The sequence below is a fragment of the Coregonus lavaretus genome (genome assembly GCF_964263955.1).
Source record: "Coregonus lavaretus genome assembly, contig: HAP1_SCAFFOLD_8487, whole genome shotgun sequence".
Classification (NCBI taxonomy): Eukaryota; Metazoa; Chordata; class Actinopteri; order Salmoniformes; family Salmonidae; genus Coregonus; species Coregonus lavaretus.
In genome coordinates, this window is record NW_028159412.1 from 4,639 (window position 1) to 11,577 (window position 6,939).

Consider the following 6,939-nt stretch of genomic DNA (forward strand, 5'->3'; position numbering starts at 1 on the left):
CTCCTCCTGGGCTACACTATACCTAGACCCTCCTCCTGTTGGCTACACTATACCTAGACCCTCCTCCTGTTGGCTACACTATACCTAGACCCTCCTCCTGTTGGCTACACTATACCTAGACCCTCCTCCTGGCTACACTATACCTAGACCCTCCTCCTGTTGGCTACACTAAACCTAGACCCTCCTCCTGGCTACACTATACCTAGACCCTCCTCCTGGCTACACTATACCTAGACCCTCCTCCTGTTGGCTACACTATACCTAGACCCTCCTCCTGTTGGCTACACTATACCTAGACCCCTCCTCCTGGCTACACTATACCTAGACCCTCCTCCTGGCTACACTATACCTAGACCCTCCTCCTCCTGGCTACACTATACCTAGACCCTCCTCCTGGCTACACTATACCTAGACCCTCCTCCTGGCTACACTATACCTAGACCCTCCTCCTGGCTACACTATACCTAGACCCTCCTCCTCCTGGCTACACTATACCTAGACCCTCCTCCTGGCTACACTATACCTAGACCCTCCTCCTGTTGGCTACACTATACCTAGACCCTCCTCCTGTTGGCTACACTATACCTAGACCCTCCTCCTGTTGGCTACACTATACCTAGACCCTCCTCCTCCTGGCTACACTATACCTAGACCCTCCTCCTGGCTACACTATACCTAGACCCTCCTCCTGGCTACACTATACCTAGACCCTCCTCCTCCTGGCTACACTATACCTAGACCCTCCTCCTGGCTACACTATACCTAGACCCTCCTCCTGTTGGCTACACTATACCTAGACCCTCCTCCTGTTGGCTACACTATACCTAGACCCTCCTCCTCCTGGCTACACTATACCTAGACCCTCCTCCTGGCTACACTATACCTAGACCCTCCTCCTGGCTACACTATACCTAGACCCTCCTCCTGGCTACACTATACCTAGACCCTCCTCCTGGCTACACTATACCTAGACCCTCCTCCTGGCTACACTATACCTAGACCCTCCTCCTGTTGGCTACACTATACCTAGACCCTCCTCCTGGCTACACTATACCTAGACCCTCCTCCTCCTGGCTACACTATACCTAGACCCTCCTCCTCCTGGCTACACTATACCTAGACCCTCCTCCTGTTGGCTACACTATACCTAGACCCTCCTCCTGGCTACACTATACCTAGACCCTCCTCCTCCTGGCTACACTATACCTAGACCCTCCTCCTGGCTACACTATACCTAGACCCTCCTCCTGGCTACACTATACCTAGACCCTCCTCCTGGCTACACTATACCTAGACCCTCCTCCTGTTGGCTACACTATACCTAGACCCTCCTCCTCCTGGCTACACTATACCTAGACCCTCCTCCTGGCTACACTATACCTAGACCCTCCTCCTGTTGGCTACACTATACCTAGACCCTCCTCCTGGCTACACTATACCTAGACCCTCCTCCTGGCTACACTATACCTAGACCCTCCTCCTGTTGGCTACACTATACCTAGACCCTCCTCCTGGCTACACTATACCTAGACCCTCCTCCTGTTGGCTACACTATACCTAGACCCTCCTCCTCCTGGCTACACTATACCTAGACCCTCCTCCTGGCTACACTATACCTAGACCCTCCTCCTGGCTACACTATACCTAGACCCTCCTCCTGGCTACACTATACCTAGACCCTCCTCCTGGCTACACTATACCTAGACCCTCCTCCTGGCTACACTATACCTAGACCCTCCTCCTGTTGGCTACACTATACCTAGACCCTCCTCCTGGCTACACTATACCTAGACCCTCCTCCTGGCTACACTATACCTAGACCCTCCTCCTGGCTACACTATACCTAGACCCTCCTCCTCCTGGCTACACTATACCTAGACCCTCCTCCTCCTGGCTACACTATACCTAGACCCTCCTCCTCCTGGCTACACTATACCTAGACCCTCCTCCTCCTGGCTACACTATACCTAGACCCTCCTCCTCCTGGCTACACTATACCTAGACCCTCCTCCTGTTGGCTACACTATACCTAGACCCTCCTCCTGGCTACACTATACCTAGACCCTCCTCCTCCTGGCTACACTATACCTAGACCCTCCTCCTGGCTACACTATACCTACCTCCTCCTGGCTACACTATACCTAGACCCTCCTCCTGGCTACACTATACCTAGACCCCTCCTCCTGTTGGCTACACTATACCTAGACCCTCCTCCTGTTGGCTACACTATACCTAGACCCTCCTCCTCCTGGCTACACTATACCTAGACCCCCCTCTCCTCCCCCCTGGCCTACACTATACCTAGACCCTCTCCTCCTGGCTACACTATACCTAGACCCTCCTCCTGGCTACACATACCTAGACCCCCTCTGGCTACACTATACCTGACCCCTCCTCCTGGCTACACTATACCTAGACCCTCCTCCTCCTGGCTACACTATACCTAGACCCTCCTCCTGGCTACACTATACCTAGACCCTCCTCCTGTTGGCTACACTATACCTAGACCCTCCTCCTGTTGGCTACACTATACCTAGACCCTCCTCCTGTTGGCTACACTATACCTAGACCCTCCTCCTCCTGCTACACTATACCTAGACCCTCCTCCTGGCTACACTATACCTAGACCCTCCTCCTGGCTACACTATACCTAGACCCTCCTCCTCCTGGCTACACTATACCTAGACCCTCCTCCTGGCTACACTATACCTAGACCCTCCTCCTGTGGCTACACTATACCTAGACCCTCCTCCTTGGCTACACTATACCTAGACCCTCCTCCTCCTGGCTACACTATACCTAGACCCTCCTCCTGGCTACACTATACCTAGACCCTCCTCCTGGCTACACTATACCTAGACCCTCCTCCTGGCTACACTATACCTAGACCCTCCTCCCTGGCTACACTATACCTAGACCCTCCTCCTGGCTACACTATACCTAGACCCTCCTCCTGTTGGCTACACTATACCTAGACCCTCCTCCTGGCTACACTATACCTAGACCCTCCTCCTCCTGGCTACACTATACCTAGACCCTCCTCCTCCTGGCTACACTATACCTAGACCCTCCTCCTGTTGGCTACACTATACCTAGACCCTCCTCTGGCTACACTATACCTAGACCCTCCTCCTCCTGGCTACACTATACCTAGACCCTCCTCCTGGCTACACTATACCTAGACCCTCCTCCTGGCTACACTATACCTAGACCCTCCTCCTGGCTACACTATACCTAGACCCTCCTCCTGTGGCTACACTATACCTAGACCCTCCTCCTGGCTACACTATACCTAGACCCTCCTCCTGGCTACACTATACCTAGACCCTCCTCCTGGCTACACTATACCTAGACCCTCCTCCTGGCTACACTATACCTAGACCCTCCTCCTGGCTACACTATACCTAGACCCTCCTCCTGCTTGGCTACACTATACCTAGACCGCTCCTCCTGGCTACACTATACCTAGACCCTCCTCCTGTTGGCTACACTATACCTAGACCCTCCTCCTCTGGCTACACTATACCTAGACCCCTCCTCCTGGCTACACTATACCTAGACCCTCCTCCTGGCTACACTATACCTAGACCCTCCTCCTGGCTACACTATACCTAGACCCTCCTCCTGGCTACACTATACCTAGACCCTCCTCCTGGCTACACTATACCTAGACCCTCCTCCTGTTGGCTACACTATACCTAGACCCTCCTCCTGGCTACACTATACCTAGACCCTCCTCCTGGCTACACTATACCTAGACCCTCCTCCTGGCTACACTATACCTAGACCCTCCTCCTCCTGGCTACACTATACCTAGACCCTCCTCCTCCTGGCTACACTATACCTAGACCTCCTCCTCCTGGCTACACTATACCTAGACCCTCCTCCTCCTGGCTACACTATACCTAGACCCTCCTCCTCCTGGCTACACTATACCTAGACCCTCCTCCTGTTGGCTACACTATACCTAGACCCTCCTCCTGGCTACACTATACCTAGACCCTCCTCCTCCTGGCTACACTATACCTAGACCCTCCTCCTGGCTACACTATACCTAGACCCTCCTCCTGGCTACACTATACCTAGACCCTCCTCCTGGCTACACTATACCTAGACCCTCCTCCTGGCTACACTATACCTAGACCCTCCTCCTGTTGGCTACACTATACCTAGACCCTCCTCCTGGCTACACTATACCTAGACCCTCCTCCTGTTGGCTACACTATACCTAGACCCTCCTCCTGTTGGCTACACTATACCTAGACCCCTCCTCCTGGCTACACTATACCTAGACCCTCCTCCTGGCTACACTATACCTAGACCCTCCTCCTGTTGGCTACACTATACCTAGACCCTCCTCCTGGCTACACTATACCTAGACCCTCCTCCTGGCTACACTATACCTAGACCCTCCTCCTGTTGGCTACACTATACCTAGACCCTCCTCCTGGCTACACTATACCTAGACCCTCCTCCTGTTGGCTACACTATACCTAGACCCTCCTCCTGGCTACACTATACCTAGACCCTCCTCCTCCTGGCTACACTATACCTAGACCCTCCTCCTATTGGCTACACTATACCTAGACCCTCCTCCTCCTGGCTACACTATACCTAGACCCTCCTCCTGTTGGCTACACTATACCTAGACCCTCCTCCTGGCTACACTATACCTAGACCCCTCCTCCTCCTGGCTACACTATACCTAGACCCTCCTCCTCCTGGCTACACTATACCTAGACCCTCCTCCTGTTGGCTACACTATACCTAGACCCTCCTCCTCCTGGCTACACTATACCTAGACCCTCCTCCTGGCTACACTATACCTAGACCCTCCTCCTCCTGGCTACACTATACCTAGACCCTCCTCCTCCTGGCTACACTATACCTAGACCCTCCTCCTGGCTACACTATACCTAGACCCTCCTCCTCCTGGCTACACTATACCTAGACCCTCCTCCTGGCTACACTATACCTAGACCCTCCTCCTGGCTACACTATACCTAGACCCTCCTCCTCCTGGCTACACTATACCTAGACCCTCCTCCTGGCTACACTATACCTAGACCCTCCTCCTGTTGGCTACACTATACCTAGACCCTCCTCCTCCTGGCTACACTATACCTAGACCCTCCTCCTGTTGGCTACACTATACCTAGACCCTCCTCCTGTTGGCTACACTATACCTAGACCCTCCTCCTGTTGGCTACACTATACCTAGACCCTCCTCCTGTTGGCTACACTATACCTAGACCCTCCTCCTGTTGGCTACACTATACCTAGACCCTCCTCCTGTTGGCTACACTATACCTAGACCCTCCTCCTGTTGGCTACACTATACCTAGACCCTCCTCCTCCTGGCTACACTATACCTAGACCCTCCTCCTCCTGGCTACACTATACCTAGACCCTCCTCCTGTTGGCTACACTATACCTAGACCCTCCTCCTGTTGGCTACACTATACCTAGACCCTCCTCCTGGCTACACTATACCTAGACCCTCCTCCTGGCTACACTATACCTAGACCCTCCTCCTGTTGGCTACACTATACCTAGACCCTCCTCCTGTTGGCTACACTATACCTAGACCCTCCTCCTGGCTACACTATACCTAGACCCTCCTCCTGTTGGCTACACTATACCTAGACCCTCCTCCTGGCTACACTATACCTAGACCCTCCTCCTGTTGGCTACACTATACCTAGACCCTCCTCCTGGCTACACTATACCTAGACCCTCCTCCTCCTGGCTACAATATACCTAGACCCTCCTCCTGGCTACACTATACCTAGACCCTCCTCCTGGCTACTCTATACCTAGACCCTCCAACATATAGGTCCAGAGTCAGCCCCAACCCTAGGCCTGTACACCACCCAGGACAGAAAACACCCCTACCAGCCTGGAACAAGAAAAAAACAGATGCTGCACTGTCTCCTCCTGCCCACAGAACAGACACCCCCTCCCCACTGATGCCGCACTGTCTCCTCCTGCCCACAGAACAGACACCCCCTCCCCACTGATGCTGCACTGTCTCCTCCTGCCCACAGAACAGACACCCCCTCCCCACTGATGCTGCACTGTCTCCTCCTGCCCACAGAACAGACACCCCCTCCCCACTGATGCTGCACTGTCTCCTCCTGCCCACAGAACAGACACCCCCTCCCCACTGATGCTGCACTGTCTCCTCCTGCCCACAGAACAGACACCCCCCCCCCCACTGATGCCGCACTGACCCCTCCTGCCCACAGAACAGACACCCCCTCCCCACTGATGCTGCACTGACCCCTCCTGCCCACAGAATAGACCCCCCCCCCCCCCCCCACTGATGCTGCACTGTCCCCTCCTGCCCACAGAACAGACACCCCCTCCCCACTGATGGATCAAGCTGCGACACGTATCTGTTGGTAGCGATGTGAATAATCCTCCAGTGTAGATCCCCTTTAACGAACATCGTCAGCATAAAGCCGACAATTAAAACGGCCTACCCACTTACTGCCCCTGGAACTGCCAGCCCCTGCAGCCTCTCCCTCAGCCTACACAGCAGTGGTTATATGGCAAACAGTAGAGCTGACCCCAGAGTGAACACCCCTGCCTAATCCCTCTCAAAATATGCATTTCAAAAGACATTCTCGGGTTAAAAGCAGATTTCCTTTTCTGCATTGAGCGAGAGAGAGACACATAGAGAGGGGGAGAGAGAGAGAGAGAGAGAGAGAGAGAGGGGGAGAGAGAGGGAGGGAGAGAGAGAGAGAGAGAGAGAGAGAGAGAGAGAGAGAGAGAGAGAGAGAGAGAGACAGAGAGAGAGAGAGAGACAGAGAGAGAGATCATGGGCTCCTGAGTTCTACTGCAAAACAATTTAATTATAGTTGGATAAATGTAGATAAACTTTGATTTTTTTTTCTCGCAAGGACTTATACAGGATACTACCCCTCTACATCAAAA

General features: G+C 53.5%; 1 long non-coding RNA gene across 1 annotated transcript; it reads right to left on the reverse strand.

The window, feature by feature from the left end:
* Positions 1-3,857: 3,857 nt before the first annotated feature.
* On the reverse strand, positions 3,858-5,216 carry LOC311122893. Its single transcript, XR_014612521.1, has 3 exons — positions 4,858-5,216; positions 4,737-4,826; positions 3,858-4,228 (listed from the first exon to the last, which is right to left on the reverse strand). It is a non-coding gene; the product is annotated as an uncharacterized lncRNA (long non-coding RNA).
* Between the last annotated feature and the right edge of the window lie 1,723 nt (positions 5,217-6,939).